The sequence below is a fragment of the Heterodontus francisci genome, chromosome 40 (assembly GCF_036365525.1).
Source record: "Heterodontus francisci isolate sHetFra1 chromosome 40, sHetFra1.hap1, whole genome shotgun sequence".
NCBI classification, from domain to species: Eukaryota; Metazoa; Chordata; class Chondrichthyes; order Heterodontiformes; family Heterodontidae; genus Heterodontus; species Heterodontus francisci.
Genome location: NC_090410.1, coordinates 14,134,474 through 14,155,365, shown reverse-complemented (window position 1 = coordinate 14,155,365; position 20,892 = coordinate 14,134,474). Strand labels below are relative to the sequence as shown.

Sequence of the window (20,892 nt, the reverse complement as noted above, 5' to 3'; positions counted from 1 at the left end):
AATGTTTTTAATCAGATCATTTTCATAAAATGATGGGTTTCTCGGCTTACCACACCTACAGTCCCTGGCTTATTCGTTCTGTTCTCTATGTTACACGCACAGTGCACTCTAGTATTAGGGGTTGGTTCGTTTCCAATTCCCAGTTTTGTCTCATGTCATTAAATGATAGTTTCACATTTATTTAAACACACAGTCTTTCTTCACAGTGCGGTTCACTCACTGCCCACGCAGAGACTTGATGGATGGATTCAGAAGAGCATGTTGTCACAGAGGCAAGGATATTGTCTTATGTTCCATAAACTGGCACCATAAACATTCGATTTTGATAACTCACCAAGCTTAGGAAATATGGATGATTTTCCATGGGTAACTTTTAAGCAGTACAAGCAGGTTGGATGCTCTTTGCTCCAAAACTGAACTGTTGTTTTTGGTGAATTTCAGTGGGAGTTCTCCTGCTAGTTCACTACAAATTCACCGCAGGAACTGCAGAGACTGATGGATAACAGAGAGAGAGAGAGAGGGACAGACAGAGACAGAGAGGAAGGGAAGAACAGAGAGAGAGAGAGAGAGACAGAGTGGGAGGGAGGGACAGGCCGAAAAAGAGAGGTAGGGAGGGACACAGAGAGAAAACTCTTCTGTCAAAGTTACAGCGGATGACTGCGAGATCCCAGCAGAAATTTACACCTCATGTTCCTTTTTACAGATGTGTTCCCCCCGATCCACACCATGCCTAGTTAAAAGCTTGGGATGTCAACTGGCTTCAGGTCCCTCCAACTCCATTTGTACATCTGACCACCAGGTACTGACGTGACTCTGTCCTTGTGCTTATATTCGGTCTCTTTACAAGGTGCTCCCTTTGTGCAGAACAGCACCTTGCAACTCAACACTAGCTTTAAAAGAACACACAAAAATAATGAGCCCCACAAAAGTCCCGCAGAAATCACCAGCTTGAAGACAATCCCAAAGAAGGCCACCTCACCCTCAAACAGATACCCCTTTTACAGAGAGCATCTTGCAAAATTGAAACAGCTGCCTTAGGACCTTATTTGCATAATTTCCATATGTAAAGAAGGCTCTATAAAAAGCATTTACAACTTATATTTATATAGTGTCTTTAGCATAGTAAAACAGCCCAAGGTGCTTAACAGGAGCATTATAAAGCAAAATTTCACATCGGGACACATAAGGTCCGATGGCCAAGAGCTTGGTCAAAGACGTAGGTTTTAAGGAGCATCTTAAAAGAGGAAAGGGAGATACAGAGGCATACAGGTTTAGGGAATGAATTCCAGAGCTTACCTCCAGGCAGCTGAAGGCACGGCCACCAACAGTGGAACCATCGCAGTCTCAATCAACGGGTGGGAATCTGAAAGTTTCCCGATCAAATCTGGAGTCAGACAGGGCTGTCCTCTGTCCCCGGTCTTGTTTGTTTGCTGTATTGAACCCTTTGCTGAGTCTATTAGGAAGGATGCGAGCATAAGAGGGGTGACAATCCCAGGCAGCGGAGGCACTCAGGTCAAAACCTCCCTGTACATGGATGACGTCGCCATTTTCTGCTCGGATCCGCTGTCCGTGCGCAGACTGATGAGCATCTGCGACCAGTTCGAACTGGCCTCGGGAGCCAAAGTTAACCACGGCAAGAGCGAGGCCATGTTCTTTGGCAACTGGGCTGACCGATCCTTTGTCCCCTTCACCGTCAGGTCAGATTACCTGAAGGTGCTGGGGATATGGTTCGGAAGGGCCGGGGCGTGCACCAAAACATGGGAGGAGCGAGTAGCCAAGGTACGACAAAAGTTGGGCATGTGGGGGCAGCGATCTCTCTCCATTGGGGGTAAGAACCTGGTCATCAGGTGCGAGGCGCTCACGTTGTTGCTCTACGTGGCGCAGGTCTGGCCCATACCCCACTCCTGCGCCGTGGCAGTCACCCGAGCCATTTTCCGCTTCGTCTGGGGATGTAAAATGGACCGGGTCCGGAGGGACACGATGTTCAAATCTCTGGACAAGGGCGGGAAAAATGTACCCAACGTGGCCCTCATCCTGATGACCACCTTCGTGTGCGGCTGCATCAAGCTGTGTGTAGATCCCCAGTACGCAAATTCCAAGTGTCACTACGTGCTGAGGTTCTATCTGTCCCCGGTGTTACGAAGGATGGGCCTGGTTACATTGCCGCGGAACGCTCCATGCAGTTGGGCGGTGCCGTACCACCTATCCTTCGTGGAGCAGTTTCTGCGGGAAAACACTTTTGACCACCGGTCCATCAGGCAGTGGTCTGCACGGAATGTCCTCAAGGCCCTACGGGAAAAGGAAACGGTGGATCCTGTCGGATGGTTCCCCGAGCAGACCGTCAAAGTCATTTGGCGGAATGCCTCATCACCAGAACTTTCAAACAAGCACCAAGACGTAGCTTGGCAGGTGGTGAGAAGGGCCCTCCCCGTCAGATCCTTCATGCACACCCGAAGTCTCGCCCCCTCCGCACAGTGCCCCCGCGTTGGCTGTGGTGGGGAAGAGACGGTCGCCCACCTCCTCCTGGAATGTGCCTTTGCAAAGCAGGTGTGGAAAGAGATGCAGTGGTTTTTGTCAAGGTTCATCCCAAGCAGCTCTGTAACACAGGAGTCTGTGCTCTACGGGCTGTTCCCAGGGACGCACACCGAGACAAACATCAACTGCTGCTGGAGGACTATCAATTCGGTGAAAGACGCCCTTTGGTCTGCCCGAAACTTGCTGGTCTTCCAGCGCAAAGAGTTGTCCACCACCGAATGTTGCAGACTGGCACATTCCAAGGTCCAGGACTACGTGCTGAGGGACGCACTAAAGCTTGGGGCAGCCGCAGCAATGGCTCAATGGGGAAAGACCACAGTGTAAGGTTCCCCCACCAAGCTGGACTGAGGGGCTGGATCCATGGGAAACCCCTCGAACTGTATCGTTAATATTCTCAATTGCTGTAAATGTAAAACTGTAATTGACATGACAATTGTGAAACGGAAGGGTTGGGAAGAAACTCATGACAGTATTGAAGGAAACTGATCTCCCTTGCAATGTTTGTATTTTTTGGTGCTGTTTGGAAACTGTTTGGCAATGTAATTTTTACAGATTTTTATGAATAAAGTATATTTTGGAAATAAAAAAAAAAACCAACAGTGGAACCATTAAAATCGGGAATGCTCAAGGGGCCAGAAGAAGAGGAGCTCAGCTCCCAGAGGTTTGTGGGGCTGCAGGCGATTACAGAGATTGGAAGGGGGCAAGACCATGGAGGGATTTGAAACCCCATTTAAAACAGAGACATTGCTTGACTGGGAATCAGCAAGCACAGGGGTGATGGGTGAACGGGTCTTGGTGTGAATAAGGACTTGAGCAACAAGTTCTGGATGACCTCAAGTTTACAGAGGGTAGAATATGGGAGGCTGGCCAGGAGTGGGTTGGAATAGCCAAGTCTAGAGGTAAAGACATGGATAAAGGTTTCAGCAGATGATGAGCTGAGACGGGATGGAGTCGGACAATGTTACGGAGGTGGAAATATAGGTAGTTTTAGCATGGGCTCGGATATGTGATCTGAAGTTCATCTCAGGATCAAATATGACACTGAGGTTGCAAACAGTCTAGTTCAGCCTCAACCGGTTGCTAAAGAGAGGGATGGAATCGGTAGCTAGGGAACAGAGTTTGTAGCTGGGACCCAAGACAATAGCTTTCCAATATTTAATTGGAGGAAATTTCTGCTCATCCAGTATTGGATGTTGGACAAACAGTCCGATAATTTTGCAAAAGTGAAGGAGTCGAGACAGGTGGTGGTGAGGTGGAGCTGTAATTGTCAGCGTACATGTGAAAACTGATGCTGATTTTTCAGATGATGTTGTCGAGGGGCAGCACGGAGTTAAGACATAGGAGGGGGCTAAGGATAGATCCTTGGGGGACACCAGAGGTAACGGAACGGGGGGGAGTACATGCAAATCTATTAATTGACTTTATTTGCATATGGTGATTGTGCTCCCGTTGCCGAGTAGTGGTGAGGGCCGACACGGTGCCCCAGCACCGTCGGGAGGATTGGGCCGGGCCTTGCCAGCGTCGAGGTCCGTGGCGGGCCTCATCCGGAGCCATCTTCAGGCACTGCTCCCATCCCTCTCCTCGCCTTGGATCCCGATGTCGAGGGATCCTTAAAATCCAGCCCTTAGGAACAAAGAATTCCATGAGCTGCTTGCACTTATTGGAGGGGAGAGTGGAGGGGAGAGTGGAGGGGAGAGTGGACAGGAGCCAATTAGGAAACATTAGGACAGGTGACCTAAGGCTTAGACAAAGAGGTAGGTTTTAAGGACTATCTTAAAAGGGGGATAGAACGGCAAAGATGTTGAAGGAGGGAACCCCAAAAGGCACAGTGGCAATGGTTACTGGTGGAGCAATGAAAATCAAGGATGGCCCATAGGGGAGAATTGGAGGAGTGCAGAGATCCTGGAGGGTTGTAGGGCTGGAACAGGTGACAGAGGTAGGGAGGGGATAGGCCATGGAGGGATTTGAAGACAAGGATGAGAATGTTAAGCAGCCCTCGGAAATTTGGGCACAGGCTGAAACTGGCGAGTGAGATCAGAGATCAGATTCATGTGATCCGCATCACATCACCTGCAAGACAGAGTGGAGCCTCAAGTTGACAAGGCCAACCGCATGTATTTAAAGAAAATGATATATATTCACAATGAGATCAAGAAGCGTTATGTTTGTAAATGGATGGAAAAATAAATTGCCAGACACTTCCACCAGTCATGCTGCTTTAAGCTAATTATTTACAGCAGTTTACATTTTTTGTAAGTTGAGTTCTGCTACAAATTTTGGTCTCAACCTTCCAACAGATAGAGACAATTAGCAGGAAAATTATTAACTGTAATATTCATATCTTGGAGATCAAAAATAAAATCTGTTTAACTTGACTTCAGATCACATCTGTTGTGGTTTCTAATTGGGAATCTGCAGGTTCATTTGACATTGTACTGGTGACAACTGGTACTGATGACAGCTGAATTAGGAGAACTAATAATTACCACAAGATGTAGCAATCCTATGACAGCCACACTAATAAATATTATCATAGATCTTTTATCCTTCCCTATTTTGATTTCACAGCTCTTTGTATAAACAGAAACTAATGGCGTGGAGTGCCACTAACTGCAGACACTTTCTCCACCTGTTTCCGAGTAACAGTGTCAGCACAGGCCAATAGAGGGCTCCAGATACACGAAGAGAAGAGCTTGATGGATATGTTACTTAGAATTTTACAGTACGGAAACAGACCATTCAGCCGACTGGTCTATATCAGTGTTTATGCTGCACGCAAGGCTCCTTCCCACCTTCCCCCATTAACATACCCTTCTATTCCTTTCTCCCTCATGTACTGGCTGAGCTTCCCCTGAAGACTACACTTAGTCTAATGCCATGGGGAGCTTGACTAAAACAAATAAAAACATTTTAGCATCAGAGAATAACAAATGAGTTGGTAGCACAGCCAAGAATGACAGTGAAATGGGATTTGGGGCAGACAGCTCCAGTTGAAGAGCGAGCACTGGCACAGGTACAGTGGGCTGAATGGCCTGTTTCTATGTCGTAATTTCTAGAATTCCTATAATTTGAAAAAAATTTGTGGAACCGCAAACATTAAGAAAAACTATATATGGACAATGTGGTAATGACTAGTAACGAATGTTTATATACAGCATTTCACTCCAATCAGGCAGAACTGGAATTCAGTGCACCTTGTATGTCAAAGTTGAGTATAATCTTTTTGCCATTCCCATATGCCAACTTTTAAAGTCTGTGCCATTAGTTCACATGGATGGATTTTGCGGTCAGTAATGAATGAACTTACACTTGCATTTGCCCACAGGCTTTCTATGGGCTTTTGCACTGGGAGTTCCCGTCCACCAACCATCCAAAAAAACACTGTACCCTCTACTGGGGATCTGGGATGTGTGTGAACAGGGCAAGCAACTGTGTATCTTCTTAACCAATCAGGTTGAAGAATTGTTAATGAGCAACGCAAACTCTGAATCAGGAAGTATAGTTAGAATTTTGAATACAATGTCCAATCAGGTACAGAAAGTAAAATAAGGAGGGGGAAAGAAAGATGGGATTAAGAGAGGGAGATAAAAGTGGCAAAGAAAAGGTTTAAAATTGACATTTTTAAAATTGACATTTTTAATTAATTAGATCTTAATTAAAATCTGAAGGAATGAAATTCCACATTTATAAAGGCTAGTTTTCAGTACCAGAGAGGTTGTCTGGCAATAATTAAGACTTACCACTCCTTTAAAAGGGTACTTATACTGGAATGGACACGCCCTAACTTTTTCTGGCATGTTTAGTGTGTATATCAGGTAAGAACAGCAACTTGGCCCTGTTTCATCTGTTTCGATGCTGAGTCTCTGAGTGAGATAGGGTCATCACACAGCTTCCAAAGGAGCAGGGCATGTAGGACTGCAAATTCCAGATTTCCACATTTAACTGCGCATGTGCGGTCATTGGAAGTTGCTGTCCAATTTCCATGTAAATAACAGTGAACGCTGTTAGCCTCACCACTATTTCTGCCACAAAGTCCAGCCCAAATTGTTTCTTTCTTATCATTGAGATTTGAACAGTTTGACTGACTGTAACAGAGAAAGGAACCAGCTGTGACCAAGGGCAGTCTGGAATAACAAGAGGTTTGTTCCAATAGAGCCTGCCGTGTCAGCCTACCAATATCAGTAACACGCTCATACAAAATTACTTTGTCCACTAGTTTAACAGAGGGATTGTTACTGCAGTAATGAGGAGTTATAGTAACTCTCAAAGGATAGGATCCAAAGCCATAAAAGCCAATCGAGTGGCTTATACTTAGTTATACTCTCCAAAACATGTCATCGCCTTAAATATGCTCCTAGACATCATTTATTTTTTAAAGCCCTACACAGTTTGCTGTTCCAGCCACTGATGCCTGCTTTGCGACTCTGTATCACACAATAGAAAGGCATTGTAAATCGGGGTGGAATGGAAACATGTGATAGGGAAAGGGATTACTAACAAATAAATCATATAAGAATTATTTTCCCCTGCCTTTCTCCCAAATGTTTTTTTTTTTAAAAGGGACAGACAAAACTAGGCATTAGTCCTTTGCTCCTATTCTGCTCCATGACAGCAATGCACCCGAACGTCCTCTCCTGCTTTTCTGGGATATGTGCTGCAAGAGGGTGCAGCGATATAAACTTTGTGCAAAGCAATCTCAGAGAGCTTTGCACACGATTTCCTTAATCGCACAGGTATTGGTGATATTGTAAAAAAATATATACAAAACCGTTTTGTTGCTTTAGTATTGCAAAATGCTATCAGCCCTTTTACTAAGATAACAGAAGCACAGTTTAGGCCACCTAAAGCTGAGCTCCGGGCAGCAGTGAGCTACGATGGACCTTTCCTCAGCCGCTCGATAAGGTGATGGCTGGACTGCAGACAGCGTCACTAGACCTCACAATGGAGACAGCACCAGTTAACTTGGAGATGGAGCTGGGAGGACTCATACCGAGGTAAGTTTTACAGCATGGCAGAAATAACTAGGCCGGGAAGCATTACAGGAAGTCATGTAAGGATTTTATTCTTACTATATTAATTCTCGAGATATCACGGCAAGGCCAGTACTTAATGCTGCAGTCCGTGTGGTGAAGGTGCTCCAATGTTGTTAGCAAAGGAGTTCCAGGATTTTGACCCAGCAATGATTTTTTAAAAAGGAGATAAAGGTCCAAGCTGGGATGATGTGCGACAGGGCAGCAAACTTGGTGGTAATGGTGTTCACATGTACCTGCTGTCGTTCTCCTTCCACGTAGTGGAGGTCACTGGTTTGGGAGGTGCTGCTGTCGTTGTGGGGTCGTTACTGCAACCTATCCTTGGGAACTATCCAGCGAAGCTATGCCAAATGGTCTTCCCCATCCGAATTACCCTGGTATTTTGTTAGCTGGGTTCGTTTGATTAAAAAAACAACTTATCAGTTTATCATTGGGGGGAATTTTATGCTGAAGGCGGGTGTTTCAACATCGGGCCTTTCATTGGATTTAGGACCCCGTCGCCAGAAGTCCTACCCTTGGAGAGTTGCTGGCCAATCAGAGTCCGGCAGCTGCAGCGCCACCCCAGAGGCAGTGGCTGCTCCTGCAGTTGACCATTCTGGAGTTGACCATCTGGAGGTCGAGGAGCTGGAATCAGGCCTCAGGTAGGTCAGGGTGGGAGGGGACTCATGGGGTGGGGGTCGCAGGGAAGGGGTGCAAGGGGTCGGAAGCAACGGCCTTCTGGGTGTCTCTCAGCAGCCCCCTCGTTTGGGCACGAAGTGTCTTTCAATGAAGAGACCCCTGCCCCGCCCCCCCCCTCCCCACCCCAGAGCCTGGAAGCAACCCACATGGTTTTTCCTACCGTGCATCCCGTGTGGCGACAGGGCTGCCCTCTGCACTGCTAATTGCGCCTGTGGCGGGAAGTGGCTCTTAATTGGGGGTTAATTGCCCAGTTAAGGGCCTCAATTGGTGGCAGGGCGACCCGGACTAAATTTCGGCAGATGTGGGACGGTAGCAGCAACCCCAACTCCTTCACCCCCATGCCCCCCGCCACTATCCACCTGATTTTATGTTCTCCCCACCTCCAAACCTGCCATGGGAGGGGAGCATTAAATTCCACCCATTCTGTGGAGTACGCACCTTATTACAATTCACAGAATGGATTCATAAAGAGGTCAAATACACAGCACAGCATGTAATAGACGCTCATCACTGAGCTCAAACTCAAATAACAAGGACCAGACTGCAATCAGCTCCAGTTAATGGGAACTTCTGCAACCATCTGAATCAATTTAACCAGTGCTAGCAACAACTCAAAGTAAACATTAAAATAGCAGCATGAACATTTTTGTTTTCATTCATTTTCATTTGAAATGCTTGACTTAATAAAAACAAAAGTGAAACAGAATTTAATAGAAGTTATGAACCATAATGGAATATCACTAATGCTCTTGTGTCTGTTTTTTTTGTTGTTTTCAGTTAATTGAAGTAGTCCCAAGGACAATTCTCATGATTGTCCTTGAGAATTCCTCGGTCTCTCTCCTTGGAGAATCTTGTCAAAGTGCGGCTTTCAGAGCGTTGGCAGTCGGTTCAAGCAGCTAAGACTACAGAATCTTTCGGCAAAAGGTTGCCCTAGCAACTCAACATTAGTTCTTTACAACAAACAGTGCAAAAAAAAAAATCAATTACCTGCAGGCCAAGCATCATTTAATCACTAGGCAACTGAAATCAGCCTTTAAACAAACTGAGCTTCATGCTTAACCCCAAACTCTGCAGCAACCTGTGTGCATGAATTTGTGCAAATGAGTGTGTAGGGAAACTAGAAGAAGCGTTTTCATTTATTAATAGACGTTTTAAAGAATTGTATTTCCCTCCATCTTTCTCTCGATTCCACCTGCATCGTACCACGTTCCACATCTCGACAAGATTGTGCAGCTTTGCTTCCTCCATCTGAAGGAGGGACATGAGGAGGTGAGGACACAGGAGAATTGTGTACTTACCAAAAGGTGAGCATATAAGTGCACTTTGTGAGCGGTAAGGTTGTATTTAGGCCTCTACTAATGGCCATGTAAGAGGGATGTGTATATCTTTTTTCTCTGATTTTTCCTGCCTCTCATTGGAACATCTCCCCTCTATTCTGCCTCCCCCGACCTCACCATAACTGCTAGCTAAGACCAATAAATCAGCTGCATCAACACAGATTCCATGTCTTACTGTTCCAGGGCATAGCTCCAATTATTCTGACAGAGTGATTAGTGCCGCAACAGGGAAATATGCAAAAGGGCGCAATTAAAGTGAGGAATAATGCATAGATAAAATGCAGTTTGTACTTTCTTCAGGATACACGAAAGTACAGCACAGCCCAGCCCTGCAACTTCCGCAAGGAGAATAAGAGCAATAGTGCCATGGGAACATCATCACCCCCAAGTTTCCCTCCGAGTCATGTGGCATCCTCGGTCGGACATATCTCGCTGTACCTTCATTGTCAGTGCGTCAAAATGCTGGAATTCCCTTCCACAACACCACTGTGTGTAAACCATCACCAGACAGACTGCAGTGGCTCAAGGTGAAAGCTCAGCACCACCTTATTAATGCAACTGGGGATGGACAATGAGTGTTGGCTGTGCCATCGTCAAACACACCCCGAGAACAAATAAAGTAAAATATGCACAATTGATAATTGAGCATCTGAAAGAGAAAAACAATCATGACCTCACGCAAAGTTTTAATTCCACATTCTAGCTATCCAATTCAAGGAAAAAAAGATACAGGTGGAAGGTGCACAGAATCCAAACCTACGTAAACTAAGCTGAACTGTTGTAAAGCCTATAATGTCTTCTGTCTGACATTGGCTGGAATTTTACGTTGCAGTGGTGGCCCCGCCCACCGGCTGAAAAGTTAGGGGTGAGCCCCCATTCTCCAGGCCTGGAAACCTCGCAGCAATTTTGTGTGGCCCAGGCCTGCAATTGGCCTTGGTCAGGACTTCCGCCCCCGTGAGACAGTAAGTCCAGTCTCCAAGATCTGCCGGCCAATCAGAGGGGGGTAGAGGTGGTTTTAGCGGGGAGGCCCATGCTGCTGGGGCGCCCTCCATGGGGCACAGGTTACCGGATCAGGTGGGGGTCCCCCTAGCCTGCAAGGAGACTGCCAGCTTTTACTAGGTGACCTCGTAAGGTGCCGAAGTGCCCATCTGCCACTGGTAAGATACCAACGGTGGTGGGAGGAGGAGCTTAAGTGGCAATGAATTGGCTGCTTAAAAGCCTCAATTGGCCTGGGGTGGCCGGGCCGTTTGCCACCTCCCCTGCTGCTGGTAAAATAGTAGTGGGGGCGGGTAGGTGACAGGAACAGCACCTCCTCACCTCCCACTCGATTTTACACCCCTCCCACCTCCCAACCCATTCCCAGGGTGGGGGTGGGGGGGGGGGGTGGGGAGGCTGGTGATGATGTGTAAAATTCCAGCCACTGTGTTTGCTATTCACTTGATTGGTCTTTTCCTCTCAGAAAGTACATTTCCTTATGCTCTGGTAAATACAGGTTCAAAATATTCCCTATGGACAATCCTTCCTAGGGCATGGTCCTCCAGCCATATCGCAGGGATAGCTAAGAGCCTCAAATAGCATAAGAGAAATAATGTGAAAATGTAGCTGGGCTTCATTGGAGAAAGAATGCTTTTTAAACTGCTTTTTTCTTTACTTTCCAATTTTAAGAACAAAGGAATTGATAGACTATTTGTCCCATCAAACTTATTAGGAATGTCAGTCTTATTTTGTCAATACCCATTTCCTGCCTTTTATCCATATGCTTCCAAAGTACGTATCTATTTCTCTTGTAAACACTTCAACTGATTCAGTAGCCTTCTGGGGCACTGCATCCCACAGTCTCACTGCACTTTGTAGAAAGAAACTTCTCCTGGATTCACTTTTAACATGGTCAGCGCAAGTTCTAAGTCCATGTTCCAGTGCTATGAATTCCCCCACTAGAGGGTGTTGTGTGATTGCCTTTAAGAGTGATGCCCCTTTAAGATCTAAGTATGCTAATGAGCTGAGTACCAGGATGCAGTCATGTGACTACAATCCAAGCTCACTCTGTAACTGTAACACCAAGAGGCAGCTTCTGTAAATAGTTAGCTCTGTGCTGTATATAATAGCTGTTAATAAACCTTTTTTGCAGCCATAAAGGCAGGGCTAAAGTGTGGCGAGTCGAAGAGACTTAGCAGTTGGCAGGAAAAAAGACAGAGGTGCAAGGGGAGAGCCAACTGTGTAACAGCCCCGACAAACAAATTTTTCTGCAGCACCTGTGGAAGAGCCTGTCACTCTAGAATTGGCCTTTATAGCCACTCTAGGCGCTGCTCCACACACCACTGACCACCTCCAGGCGCTCACCCATTGTCTCTCGAGATAAGGAGGCCAAAGAAAAAAGAAAATATCTTCAATCAACTGAACTCCATGCATCTCATTTATGTTGCAACAGCCAACATAAAAAACTTCCTCATTACATAAGGAAGAGCTATTCTCTATCCAACTTGAAAGTTTCCTTCATTATTTTAAACATCTCAATCAAGTCAGCCATTAACCTCCTCACCTTCAGTGAATATAACCCAAATTCACCCAGTCTTTTGTCATTGTTCAGTGCCTTCATCTCATTACTGGACTTCTGTCAACACACAAAGTGTATTCTTCGTAAGATGGGGCCATTGAAATTCCAAGGAACAGGGCTTGGCTCACTTATATGACTGTTGGCAAGTTTGACTGCATGTCTCAGGGATCTTTTTAGAATCATAAGGTGGCATTTTCCCAGGTAAAGAGAGGCAGGTTTGTATGTCTGCAGGGAGTTAAATCCCCTAAAATCCCCCTGTTACAGTGAGCGGGGAACCCTTTTGTGTCTGTTGGATAAGTTATTAAGGTAATTAAAAAGCCAATTAAGACCTGTTTTAACCGTCAATTCCACATTTCCCAGCCAGGGGACCTATTACCCAACCTGTCAGCAAATCGCCAGGGTCACTGAGGTGAGTGCATAGCAGGAACAACTTCTTCAGTGACACTGACACGCTGAAAGTGAAGAGCACCAGCCATGGCCAGGTGAAAGGCTTCTGTTCAAAATGCTTCTTTACTCAGAGAGGGCGATCACTGCTTGGCAGGTGATTACCAGCTTCTTGGAAGGCATTTCACCTGTCCAGCACTTCACTCACCTTCAGCTGCACTCCCTTACTGCCATTTTCACCCCGACATGGGAGTAGCTTATGCAGCTCCACCTTGCCCTTACGATGAGGTAAAAAAATAGATGCAACACTACCAACAACAGCACCAGCAGCAGCAAAACCGGCAGCAACATCAACAGCCTTCTGCTCAGCTGCATACCTCTCCACAGGGCAGAGGGGATGGACACCAAGATCGAGCTAGAAGGAGGCAAGACCCCGAATACAGTGTCTGCAGGCAGAGGATCATCTCTCATGTCTAACACCAATACCTCAGAAGACTAACGGCTGGTCACTGCTGACATCTGCAGCCTTCTGGAACAAGACCTCCTTCCCAGTGGAGCAGGTGGGCACACATTGCCAGTGGCCGACAAGGTCCCCCACTCCCTCCCCCTCCCCCTTCCCCCCCCCGCCCCCCCGCCCCCCACCGCTGGGGTCTTTGCCTCTCATCAAATTGTCTGTTCTCTTCTGCAAGGAGAGAAAGCAGAGAGGTGTGAGTATTCGTAATGGCTCGTGTGGAGAGAAGGGAAGGGCAGCGTTTGAGCAACTGTGAGGCATGGGAACGAGAGGGCAATAGGATGAGGGCAAGTGTGGTTGTTGGATATTCAGATGGGGATGTGAGGCACCTGCAGAGAGGAATGAGTGGAGCTACAGTGGAGCCCTATGGAGGACTCGAGCAGTGAGGCAATATGGGCAGAACTCAGAAATAGGAAGGGTGCGGTAACAATGTTGGGGCTGTACTACAGGCCTCCCAACAGCGAGCGTGAGATAGAGGTACAAATATATAAACAGATTATGGAAAGATGTAGGAGCAACAGGGTGGTGGTGATTTTAATTTTCCCAACATTGACTGGGATTCACTTAGTGTTAGAGGTCCAGATGGAGCAGAATTTGTAAGGAGCATCCAGGAGGGTTTTCTAGAGCAGTATGTAAATAGTCCAACTCAGGAAGGGGCCATGCTGGACCTGGTATTGGGGAATGAGCCCGGCCAGGTGGTTGAAGTTTCAGTAGGGGACTACTTTGGGAATAGTGATCACAATTCCGTAAGTTTTAGAATACTCATGGACAAAGACGAGAGTGGTCCTAAAGGAAGAGTGCTAAATTGGGGGAAGGCCAACTATACTAAAATTCGGCAGGAGCTGGGGAATGTAGATTGGGAGCAGCTGTTTGAAGGTAAATCCACATTTGATATGTGGGAGGCTTTTAAAGAGAGGTTGATTAGCGTGCAGGAGAGACCTGTTCCTGTGAAAATGAGGGATAGAAATGGCAAGATTAGGGAACCATGGATGACAGGTGAAATTGTGAGACTAGCTAAGAGGAAAAAGGAAGCATACATAAGGTCTAGGAGGCTGAAGAAAGACGAAGCTTTGAAAGAATATCGGGAATGTAGGACCAATCTGAAATGAGGAATTAAGAGGGCTAAAAGGGGTCATGAAATATCTTTAGCAAACAGGGTTAAGGAAAATCCCAAAGCCTTTTATTCATATATAAGGAGAAAGAGGGTAACTAGAGAAAGGATTGGCCCACTCAAGGACATTGGAGGAAAGTTATGCGTGGAGTCAGAGAAAATGGGTGAGATTCTAAACGAGTACTTTGCATCGGTATTCACCGAGGAGAGGGACATGACGGATGTTGAGGTTAGGGACAGATGTTTGATTACTCTAGGTCAAGTCGGCAGAAGGAGAGAGGAAGTGTTGGGTATTCTAAAAGGCATTAAGGTGGACAAGTCCCCAGGTCCGGATGGGATCTATCCCAGGTTACTGAGGGAAGCGAGAGAGGAAATAGCTGGGGCCTTAACAGATATCTTTGCAGCATCCTTAAACACGGGTGAGGTCCCGGAGGACTGGAAAATTGCTAATGTTGTCCCCTTGTTTAAGAAGAGTAGCAGGGATAATCCAGGTAATTATAGACCGGTGAGCCTGACGTCAGTGGTAGAGAAGCTGCTGGAGAAGATACTGAGGGATAGGATCTATTCCCATTTGGAAGAAAATGGGCTTATCAGTGATAGGCAACATGGTTTTGTGCAGGGAAGGTCATGTCTTACCAACTTAATAGAATTCTTTGAGCAAGTGACAAAGTTGATTGATGAGGGAAGGGCTGTAGATGTCATATACATGGACTTCAGTAAGGCGTTTGATAAGGTTCCCCATGGTAGGCTGATGGAGAAAGTGAAGTCGCATGGGGTCCAGGGTGTACTAGCTAGATGGATAAAGAACTGGCTGGGCAAAAGGAGACAGAGAGTAGCAGTGGAAGGGAGTTTCTCAAAATGGAGACGTGTGACCAGTGGTGTTCCACAGGGATCCGTGCTGGGACCACTGTTGTTTGTGATATACATAAATGATTTGGAGGAAAGTATAGGTGGTCTGATTAGCAAGTTTGCAGACGACACTAAGATTGGTGGAGTAGCAGATAGTGAAGGGGACTGTCAGAGAATACAGCAGAATATAGATAGATTGGAGAGTTGGGCAGAAAAATGGCAGATGGAGTTCAATCAGGGCAAATGCGAGGTGATGCATTTTGGAAGATCCAATTCAAGAGTGAACTATACAGTAAATGGAAAAGTCCTGGGGAAAATTGATGTGCAGAGAGATTTGGGTGTTCAGGTCCATTGTTCCCTGAAGGTGGCAACGCAGGTCAATAGAGTGGTCAAGAAGGCATACGGCATGCTTTCCTTCATCGGACGGGGTATTGAGTAAAAGAGTTGGCAGGTCATGTTACAGTTGTATAAGACTTTGGTTCGGCCACATTTGGAATACTGCGTGCAGTTCTGGTCGCCACATTACCAAAAAGATGTAGATGCTTTGGAGAGGGTGCAGAGGAGGTTCACCAGGATGTTGCCTGGTATGGAGGGCGCTAGCTATGAAGAGAGGTTGAGTATATTAGGATTATTTTCATTAGAAAGACGGAGGTTGAGGGGGGACCTGATTGAGGTGTACAAAATCATGACAGGTAGAGACAGGGTGGAAAGCAAGAAGCTTTTTCCCAGAGTGGGGGATTCAATTACTAGGGGTCATGAGTTCAAAGTGAGAGGGGAAAAGTTTAGGGGGGATATGCGTGGAAAGTTCTTTACGCAGAGGGTGGTGGGTGCCTGGAACGCGTTGCCAGCGGAGGTGGTAGATGCGGGCACGATAGAGTCTTTTAAGATGTATCTAGACAGATACATGAATGGGCAGGAAGCAAAGAGATACAGACCCTTAGAAAATAGGCGACATGTTTAGATAGAGGATCTGGATCGGCGCAGGCTTGGAGGGCCGAAGGGCCTGTTCCTGTGTTGTAATTTTCTTTGTTCTTTTTTGTTCTTTGTGTGTTTTTCTGAGGAGTGCTGTGCAGGAGAACGTTGGGCAAGTCAGAGTGTGTGGCTTGGCATCTGAAAGGGTTATGCCACTCACCTGTCCTCCCCTTCTGAGTTCCTGGATCCTCTTGGTGCACTGTCTCCAGGTTGGAGGGACCACACTTCTGCTCACTTCATTGGCCACTTCTATCCGTGCCTGCTTGATTGGAGAGATTGTCCTTTTCCTCCAGTCCTTGGGAGAGCTCACCTCACTGCAGCTCCTCAAATCCCACAGCAGGACCTCCAGGTAAGAGTGAGAGACCCAGGGGAGTGGGGGGAGAGGGTGCATGGGAGGGGGGGGGGTGGTAGAGGGGGGGTTCCCTTCCCAGGTCCCCTCTCCAATCCTGTGGTTGCTGCAGCCTCAAAAATCCAAGTGTTGGTGAGGTTTTGTAACCCACGTCGTGGTCCCTTTAATTAGAGATTCTTCCTTTGACAAAATGGAAATGTCATCTCGCCCACCCTCTCTGATTGGTCGGGGAACCTGCAGACAGGATGCTAATGTCATGGCTCTGGGCAAGAGCCTCGGCTAAGCCAGCCCATTCTGCCCATCCTGCCTGTGCCAGCTCTTTGGTCGAGCTATTCAATCAATCCCACACCCCTATTCTTTTCCCGCAAACCTGCAAATTTTTTCCCTTCAAATATTTATCCATATCTCTTTTGAATGTTACGATTGAATCTGCTTCCCCCGCCCTGTCAGCCAGTGCTTTCCAAATCCTAAACACTCATTTTGTAAAGAGTTCTTCCTCATGTCACCTCTGGGTCTTTTGCTAATCACCTTAAATCTGTGCCCTCTGATCCTTCTGCCACTGGACACAGTTCCTCCTTATTTACTCCACCAAACCTATTCATGATTTTGAACAGCTCTATCAAATCACCTCTTAACCTCTGTTCTTAGCAGAGCAGCCACAGCTCCTCCAGTATCTCCACTTAATGGAAGTCCTGAATCCCTCATACCATTCTTGTAAATCCCTTCTGCACCCTCTCCAAGGCCTTGTCACCCTTCCTAAAGTGTGGTGCCCAAACCTAAAACTCCAGCTGAGGCCCAGTCAGTGTTTTATAAAGGCTGAACATAACCTCCTTGCTTTCGTAATTATTCCTCTATTGAGAAACCCGAGGGTCCCATCTGCTTTTTTAACAGCCTTTACAATTTGTCCTGCCATGTTCAAATATTTGTGTGCGTACACCCCCAGATCTCCCTGTTCTGCACCGCCCCCCCTTCGAAATTCCTGTTCCTGACAGAGTAGATGTTATGAGTCCAATATCATCATCACTGGCTGTGGGGGCACCAATTAAGTTGCCTGAGGGAGCATAACCTGACAAATATAAATATGGAGTAGATTGATATCTCTGTGATTGACAATGTGGAGCTCGTGGGGAAGATATCACCGTCATTGAAAGAATCAATGAGACTGATCCGAGGAAATGGGAATGTTTAAAATGTAACATTTATTTATCATCCAAAACAGCTGGCACACAGACTGGAATTTTAGAGGGACAGCTCACGTCCCGCTGCCAGGGCCAAAGCAGGAGGCGACCCTGCTTAGGCCGGTGGCCGGACCCGGTGAGGGATATTGCCTGTGGCGGCCAATTAAGGACCGCGGCCCACCCAAGTGCTGAGGATGCAGCTGCGAGGAGAGGGCACCTTAATGGCTGAGGCGCCCTCAAAGAGGAGTAAGTGAGGTTGGGGTAGCCGGGGCCTGGCAGACAGGTCTCAGTGATCAGGAGGGTTGGTGGGGGGGGGGGGGGGGTGTCAATCAGAGCGCAGGTGGTGCCTTTGCTGTGGGCATGGCAATTGCTGCCTGGGAGCCCCTCCATGGGCCATGGGGCACCCCTAAAAGAGCGCCTCCCTAGATTCCACTGGGAGGCCGCCAGGTTTCACTGTTTGGTCTCCCCACGTGGTGGCAGCAACCACAATCCCCACCCCCCCCCCCCCCGCCCCACAGCACCGCCCCCACCCCCCCCCACCACACCGTGCAGGAAAGATGCCTGCGGTCAGGAACCATGTAAAACCATAGACCCATAGGCACAGAAGAGGTCATTCAGCCCATCATGTCTGCGCCGGCTGAAAAAACTAGCCGCCCAATCTAATCCCACCTTTCAGCCCCTGGTCCGTAGCCTTGCAGGTTACAGCACTTCAGGTGCAGATCCAGGTACCTTTTAAGTGAGTTGAGGATTTCTGCCCTCAGTGGACCTTAATTGGACACTTAAGTGGCTCAATTGGGCTCCCAGCGGGTGGCCGATCTGCCACCTTTCCCACCACTGGCAAAATAGCATGGCGGTGGGACGACTTCGGGCACCTTTACCCCCCCCCTCCCCCCTGATCCCCCCACCCCCCACCCACCCCTGATGCCTTTCCATGCCATTTTGTCAGGCTTCCTTCCTCCCAGCCTGATGCCAAAAGCCTGGTAAAATTCCAGCCACAAATTCCAAAGTAACTGCAGGCACAGTAATGATTATTCCAGTGACTTTCTTTCCAAATATTGTACAGTAGCAAACCACCATTGAAAGTTGTTGTTGGACTAACGGATTGATAGGAAAATGGAAAAGAGTCAGACTTGCATTAATATAGCACCTTTCACGACCACAGGACATCCCAAAGTGCTTCGTAGCCAATGAAGTACTTTTAAAATGCAGTCATTATTGCAATGTAGGAAACAAAGTAGCCAGTTTGTGCATAGCAAGCTTCCACAAACAGCAGTGTGATAATGACCAGATATTCTGTTCTGAGTTTGTTAACCGAGGGATAAATATTGAACGCCAAGAGATAACTCCCCTGCTCTTCTTCAAAGTAGTGCCATAGGATCTTTTACAGCCACCTGAGGGGGCAGACAGGCCTCGGTTTAACACCTCATCTGAAAGACGGTATATCTGACAGTGCAGCACTCCCTCAGTATTGCAATGGAACGTTAGCCTAGATCTTTGTGCTCAAGTCCTGTCGCGGGACTTGAACCCACAACCTTCTGACTCAGAAGTGAGAGTGCTACCAACCAAGCCACTGCAAAATAAACAACATACTGCAACAAAACAAAGATTTAATTTTTCCTCTGCAATGCTGTAAGAATGGTTTCTAAACACGATCGAAAAACCCTTGTTATCATATAATTGATCTCCTATATACTATAATAAAAATAACTGATAACCCTGCAAAGTTTGATCTGGGTGAAAAATCAAATTTAGCAAAGCTGAGAGTTTAATTCTCCTTTGCTGTGACCTCCTTTTGACTCCAAGTCCCAATCCGCATCTACTCTACGTCCTTCTTGCAAGCTAATCAGTACTTTAAACCAGGGATGCTACAAAGCCTCCATAAATTCAATGTGTTATTTTCAGTGGTTAGCTTGGGGAACAAACCTTCACTTCGTGATCTCTTAGCAAAGAGCTGGAGCAAAAGCTAGATTTTCATAGTGATATAGTTTCTATGAAATCTCACTGACAAAATAACACAGGCTACCTATGAGGTTTCATTTCAATTAAGCAATCTGTTCTTTACCAATGCCGCATGATAGGTTTACTCATGGGACTCGATGGAAAGGCTGCCAAAGATATGGAAGAAGTAAAAACAGACAAAAGCAAACAAGACTCTAATACCCATTTTCAAACTGCCTATCATCAGTACTTCAGCGTTACCAGAAAAAGTCTTCAAAACTTTCTGCGAAAGAGAGAAGGTAGATTTAGTCTGGATGTCAATTCTAATAGTGGACATAAAGACTAACTCTTTCTGACTAGGGTCAAACCAATGGTTAGTTCACAAATTACTCTAACTTTAAGACCTAGGTTTCAAACATCCTTGGTGCTGGATACCCTGGATGAAGTAAACAAAAGTTTAATCTTTCCAACGAGGGTTCATTATGTGAAATGAGATTGGATACGATATTGGAAATGATCTAGGGAATAAGATTTGTATTGGTACAAGAATGAGATTAGTCAAAATTGGAAGTTTTTTTAGGATGAGTTGAACAAGACTGATGAATGACTTTGGGCTGGGAGCAGGGTCTATTTCTGTGGTTGTGGTGAGAAATCAGCGTGCGCTCTAAAATAGGACTTTGGATTTTAAAATACTTGGTATTTAATTATTAATAATTTAATCTTAAAGTAATATTTTGACAAGTCAATTCAGTCATAGAATCCTAGAAATTTACAGCACAAAAACAGGGCATTTGGCTTATTGTGTCCGTTGTAGGAATTGTGAACTTTTTAGTATTATAAATTTTATGTATATATTTATAAATATATATATAGATAGATAGATATAAGTTTTGGATAAGTTTTTGGTAAATGAAGAGTTAATTTTAGATGTGTGCCTTACTGAAAAAAAATGCTGCCTGTATAGTTTGAGTCAACCAGAACTACATTGTGAAGTGGACAAATAACATGAACAGATAAAGTGAAAGAAAAGAACAGATATCGAAAACTATGTAACAAGTCGTGATCAAAATGTAACAGAAAAGTCGTATGAGTCTTGCCAGAAACATATGAATTAATGGACCTCAAGGTTATAATGGACTGTTTGTGCACCAAGGACACATTGTTTTGCACATGATCATGATTAATGTATAAACATAAGCACTGACAAATGAAATGGCAGGACCAATCGAAACAACGATATGTATGAACCAACCAATCAGTGCATAGGAGGAGCCCCTGGCTACGAAGAATAAAGTAACTGACCTGGAGAGGTTCAGCGCACAGATGTGAAGATGACAAAGGGAGAGACAAGAGAAGAGGAGTCACGATCCATCAGTGCCACTAGAGCTGGTGAAGAATAAAGGTCACCCCGACGAGGATATCGACTGCCTTGGATTTGTTAATTATTGCTTTTTGCCTTAGTAACT

The 20,892-nt window shown here is 46.2% G+C and overlaps 1 protein-coding gene across 4 annotated transcripts in view; it reads right to left on the bottom strand.

The window, feature by feature from the left end:
- Positions 1 to 20,892, bottom strand: part of LOC137353112 (sodium/calcium exchanger 3-like) — a 373,612-nt gene that overhangs the window by 53,110 nt on the left and 299,610 nt on the right. The window lies entirely within an intron of this gene.